Here is a 22,673-nt window from a genome sequence, read left to right as displayed (position 1 = left end):
GATGTTAAATTTTCTAGGTCCACTACTGGTCTTTGGAATTAGGAAGCTTTGTTTGGGTCATCCTCTGGGGAAAAAAAATCCTTTGAGTTACTGAATCATTCTAAACTTTACCTTTCTCATGAATGAAATAAGTACTTCCTATGTAGAGTTTTTCTGGGAATAGATGAGATAATCCATATAAATAACTACAACAATATCAAGAACATAGTAAATGCTCCATAAATGACAGTTTAGTAATAATGCTAGAAATAGATGCTGAATTTTATGAAATGCATTGCAGATAGGCTTAAAGAGATCCAAGCTGAAATCTAAACAATTAGAGACATTGTGAATTCTCTAGAAATAATACACCATCCTTGTTACAAGGAAGTAACTAGTCTTATTCATTCATTCATTTGAAAAACTTTTTTAAAGGGGAAGGTGCAGGCATCATTTAAGGTGATGCATATAGTGGCAAATAAGACAGACAAGGTCTTTATTCTCAAAGAGCCTATTAGTGAAATTTTAATAGAATTAAAAGCCCCTTCAGGTACCACTACTTGAACTCTGTAGACCCAAGCTCCATTTATGGTCAACATTGTGGTATCCAGAGTAAGTAGGGGCGTAAGTAGAATCCCAGATCAGCAGTGTGGTTTATTTGAAAGAGCATGTAAAGCTCAGTCAGACTGGGTTGAATTCCAGCTTCTTTGTGCATGAACTGTGTGACTGTGGGCAGGTCATTTTACATCTCTGTGATTTAGTTTCCTCATCTCTAAAATGGTGATAATAGTGTCTGTCTCACAGGATTCTTGTGAGAAATAAATGCAAAAACAAGGATAAAGGACCTAATATTTCCAATGGCACATAGGAGTACTCAATAGATGTTAGTTTCTCTTTCCTTTTCCGCTTACCAAATTGTGCCTGGATAGAACCTAGCTCTGTTGAGTGCATCATTCTTTACACAGACACACACACACACACACACACACACACACACACACACACACACACATACCACGCACATGAAGACATCACATTTGGGAAGACCACAGCTGGAAGGACATAGAGCAATGCTAAGGCAAATTACTCAGGGCTGACATTGGCTGTTCATTTTATTAATGAGAGTATACTTGGAGGCATGCCCACTGATAGTGTGTACTCCCCCCATATTTAATAAAGCAACCACCTATTCCTCCCAAACTATAGACCTGTACACTTATCAACCTAATGTCTAGACTAAGTACCTGTTTGCTTCTGACAAAGTACACATGTAAACTTCTTAGGCCAAATCATGAGGTAAGCTTTAAACACTATTGGTCATTGTTATATTCTTTACCCCCTTGTAGAGAAAATTAGGAAGAACAAATTAAGCGTTTCAGCTTTTATTGACTTTTTCTTAAACTTTCACTCCATGGAAAGGAATTGCTTATGGTAGAAAATCTATGTTCCATATAGACTAATGCTAATATAGAATCTATTTGAGGGAGGAGATGATTTTTAGTGGGCTAAGTGATATATCCTGCTGCCCCATTTTTATAAACTTGTAATAATGTGACATTACATTTGGATGAGATGGGCATGTGCTTTCTACCTCCCTTGACAGAGATAATAACAATATGCTGACCTCATCATGATTTTTATTGTTTCAAACTGAGAATACCTCAACAGTCAAACTGATGCTGTCATCTAATGGCTGCCAGAAAGAGGTCACTTAAGATCAACTATTCCAAAACCAATTTCCTGAATTTGGGTAAAAGTCCTCTGACAATTAATTACCTTAGAGTTAAGAATCCTATACAGTTGTCTTCTTAATTGTTTATCTTTGCTTACATTTTGCAACTAGTTTATCTTGGAGGGTTCACAAGGAAAAAACACTTCTTAATTTCTGATGTTATATGAATGCTCTATTGATTCTTTTATGGTCATACATGGCATTTAGGGACAACTGTAAACCTTTTTCTGGCTAAAATGAGCATAGCCGTGCGTATAATGTAGAACTTTGGGGTCTTGATCCTTCATTGTCATGTAATAGACAGAACACATGAATGTAGAAAACCTGAACTTGTATTAGGTGTCTACCTTTATTTCCCTCAGGTTAGTAGTGGGTTGACCTTTAATTGAGGAATAATTCTATTTAAGCACATATCCATTCCCTGCGGTAGATTCTTATGGTTTTCCATATTCACTCCACTTCTTCCTGGAAGTAATATATTCTTGAATTTTAGGTAAATATGAGGCTGCCAGGTAGAGATTTCATTTTCCAGTCTTCCTTGCACCTAGGTGTGTCCATATTACTAGATTTTGATCAATGGGATGCAAACAATTTATACTTTTAGATCACATTTTTACAAGGAAGATGTTTGTTTTTCACTCTCTATTTCTTTCCTTTGGCTCTAAAATGGAGAAAACCAGAGCGTTTGCTGGATTCACAGAAAGCAGCTTGTTGACGATGGCAGAGTCATGCTGCCAGCCTGGGTCCCTAGATGACCTTGTGGGGTGGAGCTACCCACCTGTCTTGAACAACCCTGCTACACCTGGACTGTTACGTGAGAGAGAAATAAACCTTAGTTTTATCTAGGTCACTGTATTTTGGGGTCTCTATGTTACATCATCTTACTCTTTAGTTAACACACCCTTTCACAAGTCATCTGACTGATAAATCATATGGGACTCTCCATAGTTCCACAGTGTTGACTGTGTTCCGGATGCTTGTCACTTTCAATTTACTAGTACTTAATACTGATCAGAAGTTTTTGCGTGAGAAGTGAAATTCACAGAGCCCAGCATGTGAAGGGTGTACTGTTAAATGATTCCTCCAGAATCTCCAGATGTCCTTTTTGGATTAAGACAGACCATCAGAGAATTGCACACCTGGGCTGTCTTGATTTGGTTCCTTGGAGAATTGCTCCATGGATCTAAGCCTTGGCCTTGTGCCATCAGCCCACACTGAGGAATGTTAACAAACAACCCTGTGAGCCCCACTGCCGCATGTCCTAGGGGTATGATTGAGGATGTGGTTTGCTACCCTTTGTGAGGACCCAAGGGAGAAGTTTCTTTCAGACCTCATACCAGGAATAGTCGTGCTTCTCCTGAGCAACTGGCTTGTTTTGTTTTTTGTGGACGCTCTAAATTGTGTAACTGTCTGTGTCTTTCAAAGCCACCTCAAATCCTCTGGGAACAAGACAGGGTATAAAATAAAGCTATTCAGAGTCAAGACCAAGCTCCTTATTTAACTCATTATATTGCTTTTGAAAAAGTCGCTTCATTTAGCTTTACTTTCTTTGCTTGTAAGTTAGAGATAATGAGTTCTTCCTGTGAATAGAGTGTAAATTAATATTTATAAAGTACTTAGAGTTTTCTGAGCACAAGTCATTATGGAAACTAACAGTAATTTTTAATTTCTATAAACCTCTGCTATTTTGTAATTCCTTCTTTTTTCGTATCTTTCCTGAACTTTGCTTGTTCATTCATTTATTCAGCAAATTTGAGGACGTACTGGTACACCAAACACCCTGGAAGGATACGATTTAATAAGGCTGGATCCTTGCTCTCAAATAGCATGAGGAGTTGAGGATATGCTTTCCAGTAAATTCAAGTTTTAAAAAAACAAATGAATGAATAAGTAAATACCTTAGTTATAAAATTCTGAGGCTGCAATGAAGAAAAGGGATAGGGAAGGAGGTGATAATGATAGTTCTAAAGCGGCAATGGATAGTTCTAAAAGCGCAACATTCAGGCGAAGACCTGGAGAATAAAAAGGAACAACTCCGCTGAGAGCCGAGGAAATAAGTGTTAAGGCATGCAAAGGATTGGCATGGTAACGGATCTGAACACAGACACTGGTATGACAGTAAGCGAGGGCAGAAGGAGGAGTTTGAAGACAGAGTCAAGTACCAGGCCATTTAGGGTCCTGTTGTGAGGGTTAAAAGGAAAATTGAATATATGCAAAGTGCTTACACAGTGCCTGATTAATAGATTGTAGGTGCTATTGTTGTTCATAATAGGAAAATAATAATCAGAAGCAAAAGCAAATTCAGTCCCCTCCCACCCCCAAATGCTGAACATGGAAGACCAGGAAATGGAGAAGCTACCAAAAAAAAAAAAAAATGAAGTAATTGATGTTGGCCAAGTCACTTAACCCATTTCTTCATCCAAAGAGTGGGAGCTCCACTTTTTCTTCTGTGTAATTTATTGGATATTTATAAGGAATAGATGTGGTTATAGATGAGAAAGTTCTTTGAAAAGTGTTTTATTTTTTGTTTCGTTTACAGTGTTAGTCTGGATCCTCTGAGAAAGAGATGCCAAGGATTTTATTAGGGGGAATACTTGTGAGAGAAAATGGGGTGGGAGCTGGAGGAGCTGGCAGAGCTGGCAGACCATGATGGGGGTCCTACATAGGTAGAGAAGAGTTAGGGATGATGGGCAGAAGAATCTTATTTGGCTCTGCCATCCAAGGAAGATTTGGCAAGGGGCGATAACCCTGAACCAAAGCTAACGAATAGAGGAGTCCTATGTGTCCCATCTTTCAGGAATGGGACACTCAGGCTATCCTTGCCGAGCTCAGTATTTGGTGGGAATAGCTTGTGAGAGGTGGACCTTAGCATAAAGAAATGATGGATTTCAGAGCAGCATCTGGGTCCATTGGTCCATTCTGTTCCCTGTAGTTGGTACATTTTCATGACCACTACATTTCTCATGATGAAGAATCTATTTTCTTAACAGGAAAATAGACTGTTTGCAACTAAAACTTTTTATTCTGATTCTCCTTGATGCATAAGAGAACTTCTCCTAGAATGTTCAATGCAGCCATTCTTCCAGTGAAGGTTAACAAATAGCATTCAGTGCTCTCATAATGAGCTAAGGGAACTTGTGAGTATGAACACTGCTTTTATCATAAGTAGGTCTTTTTTTTTTTTTTTTCCTTTGAGGTAGCATTGGTTTATAACTATATAAGTTTTGGGTGTACATTATAATTTGATATCTGTATACACTGTAGCATGTTCATCACTCAAAACAATTGACACCCTTCACCCATTTTGCTTTCCCTCCAACTCCCTCCCCTCTGTTGTCCATATCTATGAGTTTGTTTTTGTTTCATTTGTTCATTTTTTTGTTTTGTTTTATTTTCCACATATAAGTGAAATAATATGGGTTTCATCCTTTTCTGTTAGACTTATTTCACTTTGCACAGTACCCACAAGGTCCATCCATATTGTCCCAAATCACAAGATTTCATCTTTTTTTTTTTCTGGCTGAGTAATATTCCATTGTATATATATATACCACACCTTCTTTATCAATTCATCTGTCAGTGGACCCATAAGTGGATCCTTGAAAGAGCTAAAGGGGACGGGGTTAGTGTTCTCCCTTAGGGCTGATACCTTTTCTTTCTTGATACAAAATAGAGTTTATTAATAATGACCTTTATTTCCAGTGAATTTTTAAAGAGAAATGAAAAGCACTCTCTTTTTAAACAATTACTTATGCTTATAAAGTAATTCTCATTTTATACACTTTCATGCATGCGACTGTCACAAAAATCTTGAGTGAGAACTCCCATTTTAGAGGGATCAAAGTGAGGATCAGAAAGGTTAAACAACGTGTCCAAAGCATAGGGCTCAGGAGTGGCTATGTGGGGATTTAAATCCATGCTATGCTATTTCCATGCTATGTCCAGCACAGAGTTTACCAGCATCTCTAATTTAATGAAAAAGAAATGTTCTGAATCTTTCTTGTCATTGCTCCCAGTTTGAATATCCTCATTTTATAAATAATGGGAAAAATCTGGAGAGGTTCCATAGAAAAGCACAGAAATTTTTAAGTGGGCCCCCAGAGGAGCACTGAAGGGACTTGGAGTCAGTTTGGAAAAGAGTAACCTAAGGATTGACCTCATTTCTCGCTTTACAGCCTTAAGGGTTATTATGAACTAGAGATGGACACGCTACTTCCATCTCCAGAAACTTCAGGATGTCAGGAAATAGGGCTAAACATGGAGGCAGAAGACTCTGAATTGTCAGGGTAATTAAACAAATAAACCACCAAAACCATGGAGGAAAGGCTTGGATAGATTTACAGATAAAAGCAAATACCACTGTCTGGCTGGTTTCCTACCTGCCTACATGGAAGAGGGAAGGAACTGGGGACCTCATTCCCTCTGTACCAGGTAGGAACTGTAATTCTTTGACTTCTGAATCTACTTGTTAGCATCATAATGTGATGACTTGAATCTTGTGAGAGAAGCATGACATAGCTCAATTAGCCCTTATGTTAGTGTTACAGGAAGCTCACTGTCATTTCGTCTATTCATTTATGCAACAAATATTATTGAGTGCCTACTATTTTCCGGCACTATTCTAGGTGCTAGGGATCTATGTAGGTGAGTAGACAAGGTTGCCACCTTTATGGTTCTGATGTCTTGGTGAGTGGTGGCAGACAATTAATAAATAAACAACAAATTCAGATAGTGAAAAATGCTATGGAAACAATAAAACACTGTAATGTGACAGAGAGAGAGAAAGTCTCAGGCTACTTTATACTCAGTGGTTTGGGAAAGTCTCTAAAGAGGTGCCATTTGATCTGAGACCTCAGAAATGTGAAGAACTCAGTATTGCAAAGAAGAAGAGTATTCCAAGCAGAGGTAACATCAGTGTAAGGTAACGTTTGGGCTGAGCCTTGAAGATAGAGATTTAGCGGAGAGGACACAGCAGAGGGAGGGTGAACCAAGACTGAAGGTATATTGACTAATGACTGTGAAGCACTTCCTGGGAATGGTGACTGCTCAGTTTGCCTAGAGGTAGAGTTAGTGTAGAGCCATGGTTCTCAAACTTGAGTTTGCTTCAGAATCACCAGGAGGCCTTGTTAAAACCCGGACTGCTGGACCTCACCCCGAGTTTCTGATTTGGCTGCTCTGCTGTGAGGCCTGAACATGTGCATTTCTAGTAAGTTCCCAGGCGATGCTGATGCTGCTGGTCCAGGGACCATGCTTTGAGAAACACTGGAAAGATCGATTACCACTTAATTTTCTAATTAATTTTCTAATATTAATAAGAAAAACTAATTTTTGCTAAGCTATCACTGTATGTCAGTACTGCTTGGACTCTTTTAATGGAATCCATGTAACAGCCCCATGTAATAGGAATTATGACTACTCCATTTTACAGTTGTGGGGATAAGCACAGAGAGATAATGCACTGAAGCTCATAAAGCTACTTCTCAAAGGATTAAAGTGGCAGAACTGGGGATTGAACCATGACCTTGGGCTTCCAGAGCTCCTTACCACCATATTATAATTCAACTACAAAACTCAGAGAGGTGGTAAGGCCGCAGCTAACTGGGTAATTTAACCAAGGTGGAGTGAAGGGATCGTATCAGGAAAATTCAGCACGGATGTATTGAATACAGTTGGTTCCCTGCTTGGCCTACCTTCCCTGTTGCTCTTTCCTGGTTTTATTCAGATACCACCTTTCTAGCTCTGGGAGTGAAACTAAGTCACTCTGAGTCTAGGTCTATCAGGACACAGCATTTTCTTGGTAAGTGTTATTGGTTCTGGTAGGCTGTGTATTCCAAATTGGTCATTTCAGACTAAATGGAGGCCTTATAGTGCATGGCTGGGAGAGCAGCTTTTCTCCTTCTTTTCTCTTGAGCATGAATGTGGAAACATGTTTCTTTGGTTGCTATCAGTGGTCATTTTTCATCTATGCAAACAGATAATCTCTGCACAAGGCTGATGAACTGAGGCTGTAGAGTGGGGAGATGGAAGGGAGCTCTTCATGGCACAGACTTGTCATTGAGCCAAGGGACCCAGAAACCTGCTTGACTTCTGGACTTCGAAAGTGAAATAACCAATTTCCATATCGCTTGAGCCAGTTTGAGTCAAAATAACAGGCAGCCGAGAGCTTCATAACTGACACCACAGATATCAGAATGGGAAAGAGAATGCTTGGGATCTATGAACTTTAACATAAAAATGAGGATTGTGTTCTAAGTTTGGGGGACATAATGGCAGCTGTTTAATCTGGGTGACTGGAAAGGGAGAGGTATAGGGAGAGAGAGGGGGAATAGTAAGATTGTGGAGACTTCTCTGTATTGGCCACAGCCCCTCATACATTTGAGAATGCTCACAGTGAATCTGGATGGCTTTAAATTAACAGTTGTCTCAATGTATCTCTTTGTTCTTTCCCCCTTCAAGCTCTTTTTATTTTGATTTCTGTGTCCCTCCTCAAAATGAGTATATAAGTCATACTTTAGGTTTCTGGGTGATATGATTCAAAACAGTTTGGCCAAAGCGGTTGAGTGAAGAAGAATTGGGTAGCACAATGATGTAGTTAAAATGACGATTTGATAAAAAAATGAAAATTTTACAATTACTGTTTTTTTTAGTTAAGTCATCATGAAAGTGATTTTGTACTTCCTGTGCTTCCCTGTTTGTTATAAGGAAAAACTGAAATAAACTATTTGTCTGATAATAGGTAATTTATTAGAAAAATGAAGTAACCAATAATAGGGGATTAGTTGGAAGAACTTAAGTGGCAAAAATTAGATTAGTTGGAATAAATGTGCTCTATATCGTTTACAAAAATAAAATCATAGCCAAGAAGGAGGGTAAGCATAATTGAGTGAGAAAGGATTATAAAAATGTTAAGAGGGAAAATGAATGTCTAAACTCATAAAATTCCAAATTCCAGATCCTCTTTCTTAAAAATTATTATTATTTACTTTTATTTATACTTACTACAGAAAGAGTAGAAATGCAAGCGGGTGAAAAAGAGCATAATCTCACATTCCACTTTCTCAGGAATAAACACTGCCAACATTTTGATTTATTTCCTTCCAGATTTTGAATACAGATATAATCATTTATGTGTCTCTACCTAGATATAATATACATGTTTATATGTTAGTATTTTTCTAAATAACATATGCACGTTGTTGGTTGCTACAAAAAGGATTTATGCTACTTTTGGTATATAAAATAAAATGTAACTCAGATAAGTTTTTAAATATTCCATCACAGTGACTCCAAAATGTCTCTCTTAAAAATCATAGAAGGAGAGGAATAATACTTGAAAATAAAATATAAATAGAGCAGGAAAATATTTTTGAAACTGTGAGGCATTTCAAAAAGCAGGTAAATATATTTAAAGACACTTATAATTGCCAGCCTACCCTATTGTGCATTCACGTTAACAATACTTGGAGAAATCAGTGATTGGGGATATTTACTTTTGAACATGATTGTGGTTAATCTTTTTCACTGATCATCTGTTTTGATCATCCCATAGCTGGGAATAATTGTTAGGGCAAACCAGACGTGATGTGGCATCCAACCAGTAAACACTAGGTTGGCTAACTTGTCCTCATTTATATGAGATGTTTGGTTTTAAAACTAGAAGTCCCGTAGCAAACCAGGAACCTCCTTCAGTCCTGGGCAAACCAGGACAGTTGGCCACCCTCTTAAATCTTTTTCCTCCAAAAACAATAGGAAGGCATTTTGAAGAGCTATCCGTGGGTCTAGAAGTAAAATCATATTGTCTGTGTCCCTTATATTTGCAAGGGTCAGTGCAACAGCAAACAGTAAAAAGAAATATTCAGGATTACGGACTAATTTAAACGTTGCCATGCTGCCTTGTCCCCGCTTCTTTACTCCTTCTGAGCCCATTTATCCACTTGGGGATTTGGCAATTTCCTAAGCCACCCTGTGAATCAGGGAGCTCAGAAATCACCCAAAAGTAGATGAGGACAATTGGCTGGAGAGGAAAATATTTTAAAACCTAAGGAAAGGAGACATGGGAAAAGGAGAGCTGAAATGAGAAGATCAATAGAATGGATGGTGTTGCCACTCGCTGGTATAAATGAGAGATTTTATATTAATACAGTTGAGACTGCATCATACTGTTCAAAGCCAGAACACAAGCAAAAGGAGGACACTAAAGAATATTTTCCAAGTAAAAACCGGAAAGGAAAAACGAAACAAAGCAAAAACAAAACCAAGAAGCACAAAACTCACCCTTACACACAGTCTTCTAGATGGTTCTTCTCTGCCAAGGAAGCAGAACACCCAGGAGGAGCATGAAAAGCAGCTTAAAGAATGAGGAGGATGAATAGGCTAGATAATTACTCACAGTGGATGCTATTACATTTTGGACTTGGTGAGGCTGTTTGTGACTTTCCTAGATTGGAAAAGGTGGTTGAGTATCAGCCATCAGCTGGAAGAGAACAGACTTAAGGATGATTTACTTTTTAAAACAATTGATGCTTTATTGTATTTAAGGAGGAAGTTGGTGTCAAGGAAAATTCCATTCCTTTCCCTCCCCTTCCCCTGTCTCTCCTTCTCTCTCCCTCCCTCCCTCCCTTCCTGCCCTTCCCCTCAAACATCTCATTTGTTTTATTTGTTTTGTTTTATCTTGTTTGGGATTTGGTTTTAAAAGTGAATACAGGACTTCTGCTTCTTGTCAAGGTGGAGTAAAAGGGCTGGATTTATCCTCCTGCCCTAAACAATCCCGCAGTCCAGACAAAATATATGAAACAATGGTTTCATGACAAAGGACATCAGGTGGGGAAGTGTCTTTGATCTCTAAGAGAAGAGAAACAAGTGAGGTGAGCGCTACTAATGTCTTACTTTATTGCCCAGAGAAATTTTCAGGCCCTGGTTCAGGGTCAGGTTGATGTAGAGGAGCCCAGAGAATGCCATGGCAGAATTACTGAATTATTAATAAAAGAAGAATCTAAACTGCAAACAACTGCAGATAGGAGACAGACTTTTCTGTAAGACCTCTCTCAGCTCTGTAAGGAGGCAAATGCTCTGGCAGTATACCAGCATGGGGCAGAGAGGACAGTCAGCAGATGAAAAGATGCAGGTCTCAACAGAAGTGGAGGAGCAAAGCCAGGGTTAGCTGAGGGCTTCATGAATTTTCTAGCAAGGAGGGATTGCTAGTTAACATCGGAAACACAGTGTGGCTTGGCTGGTAAATTATTTGCAGCTCGTTTTGTGGTATTTATCCTTAAGGACATAATGAACTATATACAGTTCATTTTACAAGATGGTGTTTCTTTCTCTTGAGTTCTCCCTTTGTTCTTAAAAGTACTGAATGAAAGCCTCCTTCATCAAATTACAAGGAAGGGGCCTGAACTGAGTGTGACCCAGTCCGCATGTATAGTCCCTTATCATGGTGCCTTGCGTATATCCAGCCTTTTGCTGGAAAGGAGCCCAAGGAGGACTCATTTTCATTTGAGTTGATCATAGCTTGACATTCACATTTCTAATGATAAGGATTAAGGAAGCAAAAGTGAGGTGAAAGGGAATATGTTAAAAAAAAAGAGAGATGAAATCTGTGGAAGGATTTCTGTGTGTGTGTGTGTGTGTGTGTGTGTAGGAATTTTCTGAGATTTCTAGTACATCAGAGATTTTCTAGTACTTTAGATTAATTTTATATTCATAGATATTACAATATAATCTTATAATTAGGCCAATCTTATAATCTTCATATTCTTTTTAAATGAAGAACTTGAAATAGTCCAATAAATTAACATGAGTTGAACTCCTACCATACACATGGTAGAGATGGGAAAAGGCGAGTTCCTCTGAGGGCTCTCGTGGTCTGGGGGTGTGGGGTTGGGGTGGCAGAATGGCGGGCGGGATGAAGCTGAGGGAGGCCAGCAGGCAGGCTCACACGCACCAGGCGGAGTGTGTAGCTAGAGCTACATGGTTCTTCAGGGGTTCTGTGAAGGAGACAGTTTTCAGACTTTCAGGAAACAAAGAAGACCTTGTATGGATTTATACTCAAGTGAAAAATCATTCCCACAGATCACGTGGGGACTCGCAGGCACGTGAGCTGTCTTGCATGAGAAATGTCTTCTGCGGCTGCAAATTTAAAAACAAAGTCAAGCACCGAGACATAAGACAGGCATTTTCTGAAATGTCACTATTACACCTCACCATAAATAGCTGGAAACTTCATAAAATTATTTTGATGTCTTATGTGTGATGTTAGTGATTAGACTTGAGTAAAAAGTCACGTTCCTGGGGTTGGTATGTCAGGCCAACACCCCAAATTCCCATCAAGTTTGGTCCTGTGGCGGTGGAAGTTTGCTTTCGAGTTTGGGTTGAGTCACTGTCATGATGACTCTCCATCCAAGAACTGTGGCATTTTTTGGGCCCCAGAATCAGAAGCAAGTGTGAACTGGTATTTGTGAGATTTTCCAACTAGAAACAGTGGCTGAGGTGGGTAAATAGAGAAGGAGAGAGGCTTTGGACGACGGCGCCATGGGACGGCAGACGCCACGCTGAGCTCTGTGCCGAAAGTAGAACAGCAGCCCTTGAGTAGGGGTCAGAGAAAGGTTAATGGGTGGCTTTTTTAGAGAAAAATATTTAAAAAGTCTTAAAAGTCAAAAGACAGCCTTGCAGAAAGCATCAGGTTTATGATTAAGGTATCAAGCTATTAATTATTCAGGGAAAGGTCAGTCATCCAGATTGACATGTTAGAGGCAGCACTGTGAATCACTGAGAATTTGGTGATTACAGCCAGAAAAACCAGAATGAATTTTAGGAGCAGAATCTTTTAGGGTTGTCAGAGACCCTAGCAAAATAGCTTAAACATCCATGGGTTTGTATCCTTATACGAAGGACATCTGGGAGTGGGTCGCTGGGCACTGGTAGGCAGCCCACAGTCATCAGGTGCTTGGACTCCCTTTGGCTTATAGCACTGTTAATCCCAGGGCGTGACCCCTGTGGCTAGAGCTCCGCCTGTTACATCTCAGTCAGTGGGAAAGAGGGAAGAAAAAAGAAAGACCCTTCCTCTTCTTTTTAAGGAAATTTCCTGGAAGTACCCTACAGTTCTTACATCCCATTGGTCAGCCTTAGTCACAAGGCCATGCCTCCTTTAAAGGAGGTTGGGAAATATATTCCTATAACAGGGCATGTTCTTGCTTTGAGTAAGTTCAGGAATTCAGGATTTTGTTACTAAGGAGAAGGGAGGAGAACAGATTTTGGGAGGTGACTGGCAGCTTTGCCTAGAAAGTATGTAGTTGATTTTGAAAATGAACAGTAGCAGCATACACAGAGCATATATCACAAGTGATAGAAAATAGTTACTATTCATCTCGTCTCATTCATACATTGTTTCATAAGCACCTGAATGTGCCAGTCCCGGGGATAAAAGGTGACTAGACTCTACACTGATTCCTGGAGATCTGTGTGTCTGTCTGGAAAGGCAAAACCATGCCTTTTAATTAGAACAGTCTTTTGTGGGGGATTTGCGAAAGAGACCACATGCAGGCTTACACTCTGACTCGGTAGTTTCTTAGTGCCTTTTATGCTCATAGTAGAGTTTTAGGTCGTCTTTCGAAATTATCAAGTTTCTCTGTCAATGCTGATGAACAGAATTATTTATAAGGTCATAACTTGTAAATGAAGAATGATTTCCTCCTCAGAAAACTTTCAGAGCAGCTGAATGCTAGAAAATTCTCTGCTATGATGAGCCAACTTTGTACCACTCTGATCCTGACCTTCATCCCCCAACACAGAACTTTTATCCATCCAATTTTAGTTCTGTCTTTTGAGGACTACCTAAAACAATTCTTGGTTCTCTCCTCTCCTCTGAACACCATCTTTCTGTTCTTCTCTGAGGCTTCATTTTTCCAGACTAAGAAGCCCTTATACTCCTTTTACTGTTCTCCAAATAACATGGTTCAGGAAAACATATAAGGAAGAAAACAACACTTTTGTGGGGGCTTACTATGTGCTGGGTATAATGCTAGGGCTTTTATATACATTATCTCATTTCAGCCTTCACAGCAACTCTGTGAGGAGGCCGATATTCTTTACATTTTGCAAGTGAGACCCAGAGTCATGGAGGTTACCTTCCCCAGTCACCTCTCTAAGTTCTTACACTCAGCCAGTGTGCAGGCAGAATTTGGTCCTGATCTGTTAGGGGACCAGACTGTACTTTTCCACCATTCCTTGCTGGTCCATCTTCCTGGTCACTCCATTCTGAGGATACATGGTTTCCTCAGCTACAAAATAGGACTCATTCCCTACCTATCTCAGGAAGAGACTCCAGTTAATACCGATGTACCTGGAAATTGACTTTCCTCTGCCCCGGACTTGGGGTAAGTACAGAGAATGTGTGCCGGATGTGCCAATTATCTGCACTCATGGGCAGGCAGACATGGAGTCAGAATACCCCAAAACAGTAGAGTGGGCCTCAGCCATTGTGTAGGAAAGTGGGTCTCAACCCCTGTGTAGGAAAGCCAGTGGGGATTTCTTGAAGGGCAGTTCAGTCAGGTACTAGTGGCAGCAGGTAGCTTTGGTAGACTTGCAGGCCGGGGAAGCTCTTCCCTCCACTGGCGATAATGAAGCTGAGCTCCTGTATCACTCAGCTGCCTTCATGCAGCTATACTTTTGTGCCTTTTATTGACATTAAAGGAACTTAAGCCCCCTGCCTGTGTCTGCACATTTTGTTGGACATCATTACACTTGCCAAAATGCTCTCTATCCCCACCAAGTAGTTTGTAAGAATTAATAGCAATTAACAGGGAATTGTGTAGGAAAAATGCTTCATTTAAATAAAGATACTCTGTTGGAAATGTTTTTGGTGTGTATTATTTAATCTTCAAAGACCACTGTACCAGAGGTAACCTTCAGTATTTCTCCATAACTTTATAAGGAAGGGAACTGAGGCATAGAACAAGGCCATATAGCTAGCTGGTCCTTTAGGAGAAATTTGCCTAGGAGCCCTAAATTTGAACATGTCACTGTAGGCACAGTTTAGGTCTTAGAGACAATTCAGTGATTAGTGAAGGATGGTACATAAGAGTGTCTACCATCCATGTGACGTGAGTGAGTTATGTAGCATCTTTAAGCCTCTGTTTCCCCATCTTAAAATGGGGATGATAAAAGTATCTACCCTGAAAAGATTGTCTGAAGATCAGAGGGATTACTATTCCAAAATATTTAGGATAGTGACTGGCACATATTAAGTGCCATATAAATAGCTGTTTAAAAATGAAAATAAACTTTTATTAGAAGAGAAAATGACCCATGGGTCTGTGAGGTTGGAATTTTCTTATTCTAGATCCTTTTTGTCACTAATAATAACATTTCATAGGGTCTAAGTATTTTATAGTTTAGTGAATAGTTTTATGTGCATTATATAATATACAGAGTATATAAGATATACACAAAGTCCTGTGAGCTAGATCCTGTTAGCTCCTTTTTAAGATAAAGATGCTGAGGGTCAGAGAGGCAAAGTAATTTGTTTAATTTCATACATCTAGCAAGTGAGAACCAAATGCATTTCCCCACTAGTACTGTTAAGCACTATCATTTTTATAGCCCTAACCTGTGCCAAGCAATGTGCTGTTTTTGTTTTTTTTAAATGTTAACTCTAACCCTCTTAGCAAGTCTGTAAGATATTATCCCCATTTTACAGGTGGAGAAAAGAGGCCCAGAGGGGCTAAATAACTTAATTCAGGTCTCTTAACTAATGAATGGAGTTATCAGAATTCAAAACAGGTCTGCTTGAGACCAAAACCCTGTCTTCTTTGCTTCTCTGACCATCTTCCAGAAGAAAAGATGGATTGTTGGTTCCTTGGTGGTGAGGGCTTTGGTAACAAGGACTGTGTCTTAATTTTTGTATTTCCCGATCACAGTACCTGAAACCAAGCCCAGTGTCTGGATAAATGATAAACGTGAGCTGATCTAAATGGAACTGGTCTCTTATTGGCCATCTCTCCACCTTACAGCTAGGTAAGAAGATGAGAAGGTACAAACCTGGACCTTGGCTCAGCTGTAGCTTAGTGCCAGGTCTATATCGAATGTAGTTCCTGAAGTTGTTTAGTTTCTCCTCCATTACTGGATATCACGTCCTTTGCATTTTTTTGGATCCTCATTGGGAAACTTCTCAGTGTTATGATTTCGTTCGTCCATAGCAGAACAAGGGCTCAGTAACGCAATGATAATTGAATTGTTAATGAAAACAGGCTTTGATGAAATGGAAACCTCAAATCTTTGCCAGTTGGGAACATTCAGAACCAGGGCTATGGGGAACATGACGGATGGATTCAGCTGTGTTAACAACAATGAAAAAGAATTGCAAGGAGAGGTGGGATAGACAATATTGGGAAGGGAACGAGACTGTAAACTTTAAAGTAAACAATCCTTTGGCACTTAGACAAATTGGGCCTGGAAGGCTATAACTTATGTAGATTGTACCCATAGGGAGGGTTGAGCTTACTCATTCTTAGATTAATCCTCAATCCTGCAGATGAGGATGCTGAAACTGGACATGACAGTGGTAATATAAAGTCATAAAACAACTTGGTAGCAAGACCAAGCCTGGGGCCCAGACTCTTTATTCTTTATCTAGGGCTCTTTTCATACAAGATTCGTGATTGACATGCTGTGGGAGATGAAGAGAGTGTCCTGAGGATAGCCCCATCCTTCTGGCTTGAAAGCCAGGGTACCATGTTTGACAGGTTTACTCATGCAACTGGTAAGGTATTGGTTTCTATTGTCAAGCTCTTGATGACCCCAAATGATGATGTTTTGGTGGAGTCTTTGGGTAGCTATATTGTAATGGATCGAAGACGAAAGGGAATTGAGGTAGTAGAGACAACTAGTTCAGATTACACTTTCAATACATTTGGTGAAGGGAAAAACTGAGAGATAAGGTAGGAACTTGAATGGGAAAATAAGAGTTTATTTGTTTTTTAAGGAGTTTCAAGACTTGAGCTTGTTTTAAGCTGAGAGGAGGAAGCCTGGTCTCTGTTGAATGAAGGTGTTCGCAAACAGGTATTAGAGGGGATGGCTGATGGGACACGGTTTGGGGAGAAGAAGTAGGAGAAGAGTTGAGTCCACAGAACAACAGGCTAGCTCTAGAGGCGAGGAAGGACATGCGAGAGAAGGAAATTATAAAGCATGAGTGCTGTTACATTTAAATTTAGAGGAGGAGGGGCATATGATACTCGAGTTGAAAGCTTTTCGTATGCTCTATAAAGTAGGAAATATTCATGGATAAATTGGGTCGGACTTCAATAAAATTTGCATTGCTCATAGAGGAGTCAAGATCAGCTAACACTTTCACATAAAGATAAAGGAATAATGTATGAGTTAGACAAATTACCATTCGTCTTTTGGAAATGAAGTGTGAACAGAAGGGATAACACCTGGCTCTGCTAATTGTTTTGTCTCATATGGGAACAGAAGCGGGCAGTTGATCTTTAGCCAGGATGTTTATAGATGTGTACACATAACTGATGTTTTTGCATGCTTGTTAAACCTACCAGAAAACTGCCTCCTGCCAGATTGTTAGCATTTCCTGATCAATCTTGGGCGCCTAATCAGTCTAGACCACTGGTGAATTCCGGCTCACTTCCCACCTTCTGCTGAAATGCAGCCACCTCTGAGATGGAGCGTGAAGCTGATTATGACAGAGCCAGGATATTGTCTCCTCCTGGAAAAGATGAGGCCGATGAAACTGGTGTTTCTAGGCTGGAATCTCCGTCTCCCTTGGGACTGAGGAGAGTGTGGACTTCCAGGTGCCCTGTCCCAAGCTCTCTGCTGCATGGTCTCATGATTTCAGCCTCATGTCACAATGTGTCCAGTCCGATTTAAAGTCCCATCTGTGAAGCTCATAAAGCCTGGGTGTTGCATTAGAGTTTCAGTCTGGAGACAGATGTGCCTGGGTTTAAGTCCTGGTCACATCACATGTGACCTCTAGTGGAGCCTCATATGATCTCTCCAAGTGTCAGCTTCTTAGTAAAAGGAGATGATAATGTCTCCCTTGGTTACTACAAAGGTTTTGTTGAGAAGATTATATGGCCAATGAATATAAAAAGTGATATATAAGATATGGTCCTTTTTTAAACAGTAGGGGAAGGAGCTGTGATTTATTGAATACCATTTGTGTGCCAGACTATTTGTGTGCTCACTAGGTGCTTTGTTTTCATGGTCATGTTTCATCCTGTGGGAAACTCTGAGTTTAGTATTATTTATCCCCACTTTATAGATGATGAAAATGTATCCAAGGGTAGAGAGACCCCTTGACCCTTTTAGCTTGGCACAGTCCTGGGTCATGTCTGTTGTCTCAGAATAATCATTAATAAACCTTTTTTTCCCCTCTCAAAAGTTTGGAATGCAAATTATATGGTCACTCTGTGTGAAGAATAGGGTCTGAGGCTGGGTAAAATCCTGTCTTGCTTTCTGTGCACTTGTGGGTGGGAGGAATTTCCTTGGCATAATTTTTGTACTCTATTTCTGCTCTGCAACAAGGCTGTACTTTTCTGCCTCAAAAGCAAGAGAGAAAGACTCCCTGCTAATCAACTGAGCCCTGCCTGGGGTACTCTTAGCAAGGTCAGTTAATCTAAGAATAAAGGTCAAGAAATGAAACTATAGGAGGAAAGAATCATTTGGTTTTGCATATGCTGGATTCATTCATTCATTCATTCATTCATATATTTCATTCATTTACTGACTGTTTGCTACTTGTAAGGCCCAGTGATAGGATGAGAGTGGGAGGACAGGAAGGTGAACACCACACAAATACTGTCATCAAGAAGCTTACAGTCCCAAGGGAAGAGGCAGTGAACTAAGATGCAAGGCTGAAAGTCCAGAGTTTAAGGGAGCAGCCAGGGAATGTATCACTGGGACTTGGACAGAGAGAGACTACTCCTGCTTAGGGTAATGTGGGAAAGTTACTTATAAGAGGTGGCCTTATGGCTAACTTTGGAAATTTGGTAGGATGTGAACCCACACAAAGTAGGGGAAAGGGCTGTCAGGCAGATAGATGACGAAATGCAAGGCAGAATATCTTAAAATCAAGTGCCAGGAGCAATTGAATTTTATTAAAATGAAGACTATATAAAAGTGAGTGGGGGAAAAGTAAAGTAAGAAAATTTGGTTAGGTTTACACTGTGGATTATATGCATATCGGACTAAAAATGTTTAAATTTTAATCTGTGTGTGGTAGATATGTAAGATAGATTATTTAGTTAATTAGTTTCTCTCTTATTTTTCATTTGAAGCGGAAGGGTTAAATGATCAAATCTGGTGGTTCAATGGGGATGGACACTGTTGTTAAGTGTGTTGTCTCAATAAGAAAAATCTATCTACAGAAAGAGAATAGTAATTAATCCTAATTCTAACATTTTGCAGGATATTACCATTTTTGTTTACATAGGGACCATGAGGTATTGGGCATGGCGTGATTAAGTATATTAGCTGCTGGAGAGATGTTTAGTGATATGACCCAGGAAATACCATGGAACTGTAAATGGGGATCTTTTTCAATTCAGACTTAAAGTAGAAGGGGACTTTTTTGAGCCCAAAGGGATTAAGCTCCCACACATCATCCACAGCATAGAGAACATTGATCGGATCAGAGAGATGCAGCTGCTAAAGGGAAGGCGAATATAGAATTCTTAGGTTAAAGAGACGGCTGTAGCTTCACCAAAACATTCTGATTGACATGCAGAGCAGTAGTGCTCAAAAACTTCACATGCCAATAGTAAAAATGTCATGATAATAGTCAAAATGGTAGCAATTCATTTGGTTCCTCAGAAACCAAACAAAGATTACAAATAAAAACTAATAGTAGTTCTGTTGATCTATTAGATAAAATAAGAGCAGAGGCAACTGAAGGTCAGAGTTAACCTAAGACCCCAATGCTAAAGCTCTGGAATAATGCATTCTTTATGAAAATATCTAGAATTCTAACCATTTGAGTTTATATGCACACAGTAAGAATTTTGTATTTTGTAGAAATAGCTAGACTTTTGGTAACCACCGAATTAAAGAGTTTACTACATTTTTGCAATGTGCTAATTTTAATATATTTTAATGCCCAATTTTAGTAATCTGTCATAGCTCAGTAGATGACCAATTAGTAATCCTTAGATATATGTGGATATGAAAATCTGTGGAATAGTTTAATATTTGCCAAGTAGAAACAGTCAATTGCTCATTAGGGGCCACTTTGGAGTGAAACATGCTGCCAGAATTTTTTACAGCACGTTGGAGGCAAGTGCTGCCGCCACAGAAATCAATTGTAAAGAGTCAATCATTTTATGAAGAGTACAAACAAAGATGAGAGTCTTAGAGATTAAAATAACAACCACCACCACTACCACCACCACCAAGTACTTATTCAACCAGGTCAAATGGTACGAGAGATATAATCAGTGTCAGACACACGAAAGAGCATCTGGACCTGCAGGGCGTAGAGACGTCCCCACAGCCAGTCTGGGTAGGGTCTTTTCCAGGCTCTATGCAAAGACTTAAGGATCGAGATCAGAACCTATTACCTGTCCCATAAAAGACAGAGTAACCAAATTTAGCTCATTTCAGAGCATGGGCTTGGCCATGTTCAACAAATACCTTGCCATCTTCATAAAATTATAATCTAACAAACAAACAAACAAACAAACAACAGAATAACTCTGCTCTTCTAATACAGTAGAAGTCCTCGTATAAGATATGACTAGGACCAGTAGTTAGATGGCTCTTTTGAAAAGTTTGTTAAAGTGGGGATAAAATGATACATGCAAACCGTAAACATTTTATTTTAATGTTTATGTACATGCCTTTGCCAATCTTTTGATGTTAGGCCAAAGCTTTTCTTTGAGGATGGCTCACTGACTATAGTCATTCTTCTTTCATAAACCACAGCCATGATGCACAGTCCAGTTCTGCTTTCTTTAACATGGAATAAGAATGTAAAAACATTTGCGAAGCAAGTTGAGCATAGAATCCTGGACTTTTATGACCCCCCTCAATTATTGATAGTCATCTCACCCACATCTCTTTCCAAAACATTTACTTAGCAATTCATCTTTATTGAGTCTTTTCAAAGTATTCAACTGATTTTTTTATAGATGCAACTCATTGCATTCATATTTTGATTCCAAAAATATATAAATAGTCATTTTACTAGTAAGTACAGTCAGTATAAACACATTTAGATTCAAACCCAGGTGATTCTTGATAAGCCCACAACATGGTGGAGTATCTTGGGGAGTAGCTTGCTGTCTGTTCTGGGTGCTTTGAGTGTCTATATGTTTTACAGAAAGATGGAGAGTGTAATGTAACTCAGCAAGGAGGTTAGATGGAGGGCGCTCAAGACAGGCACACAGTCCCTGTACGTGGGATGCTCCTCTGCCTAAAACCTTAAAGATCCTTGTGCCTGGAGTAGGCAACCCAGATGAGTACCCTGTACGACCTTACAGCATTATTGGTGAGTAAGGATTATTCCTGTCTGAGTGAGTGGCATGTTTTAAAGACTGTGATTTTAACTATTAAGTGGAAAGTTTCTTGAGGTCTTAATATTCCTTTTATATCCTTAGTTCCTAACTAAAGGCTCTGTAAATTATAGGTTCTTGATATGTATTGGTTTGATGATTGAGTGACTTCTAAATACCTCTTGCTCAAATGTAAATTTTCAAAGCTTTTCCCATACCTTTCAGAATTGCAGTGAAGGTCTAATTATCCCCATGTTACAGGTGAAGTAACAGACTGACGTATCCAGGGATTTACCCAAGATCACTAGGCAGGGTAAGTGGAGGAGGTGGGAATGCCTTCTGTTTTAATTGCCACACCAGTGTCTTTGAGCAACGCCTTTCTCAGTAGCTTACTCTGGGTTTGAACCTGGCATTGTCAGTTACCAGCTGTGTGACTCTGGGCAAGTAACATGCTGTGCCGTGTTTCTGAGCTTCACTTTACTACCTTCATGTGAACTAGGGGTAAGAATACCTACTGTTGTAGAATGTGTGAGAACAAAATGGGGTAATGTAGGCAAAATGCTCAGTACACTGCCTTGGCACAGAGTGGATGCTCAATAAGGTGTGATTTTTTGAAATTAATAAATAACAACGTTCCAGTGCTAACCTAAAAGGAAGGGACTCAACACTAACTGTGATTATCAAGTCTTTCTGAGAAACTTCAGTGCTTCAGTGGATCACAGACCATTGTCTCTATCCATCACTTTCCTAGGTCATTCCAGAGTTGTACTGTTTTTGGCTGAGCCATGCATAGATTTCCTTCTATTCTACCCTTTGAAAAGAGCTGGAACACTTCTTTAGTTTTGAGCAGCTGGAACCTTCTTGGTGGCCCTTGGCAAGTCTGCAAGCATGATAGTGCCTACCAGAAAACAAGGTTCACCTGTTGCCTGGAAAAGTTAGGCTGAAGTAAAGAAAGACTGCAGATGAATTAAACAACTTTGCTATTTATGTTTCCCTGGGGCAGTGAGAATATAGAAACCAAGAATGTCGTGTAACAAGAAAATACAAGCATGAAGCTGAAGCAGGAAGTTAAAGACAATAAAAACACCAGCTCTCATTCCCTTCTCTGGGAAAACAAACAAGCAACAAGCACAACAACCACCACTGGAAACCTTTAGAGTATACCCAAGGGAAATGTTTGTCTATGGACAAAAGCCCAAACCCCTCAGAACCATACGTCAGGCTCATTTATGATTTGGTCCCAGCCTCAGTCCTGTCTCATTATTAGTCTTCCCTCCTCACTCTACCTCCTTCCCAAGTATCCAGTGCTTTCAGAAAACCAAACCATTATCCTAAAACCTGCTTTGTGCTTTCAAGCTTCCATGAAGTTGTTAGCCTTCCCAAAGGCTCCTTCCCTACATTTTCCATCTGGTGAATGCCCTTCATCTTCAGATGAAACCTTCATCTTTATTCTGCATCTTTCC

This window comes from Pteropus alecto, unplaced genomic scaffold, assembly GCF_000325575.1.
Source record: "Pteropus alecto unplaced genomic scaffold, ASM32557v1 scaffold111, whole genome shotgun sequence".
NCBI lineage: Eukaryota > Metazoa > Chordata > Mammalia > Chiroptera > Pteropodidae > Pteropus > Pteropus alecto.
Note: the sequence above shows the minus strand (reverse complement) of the source record.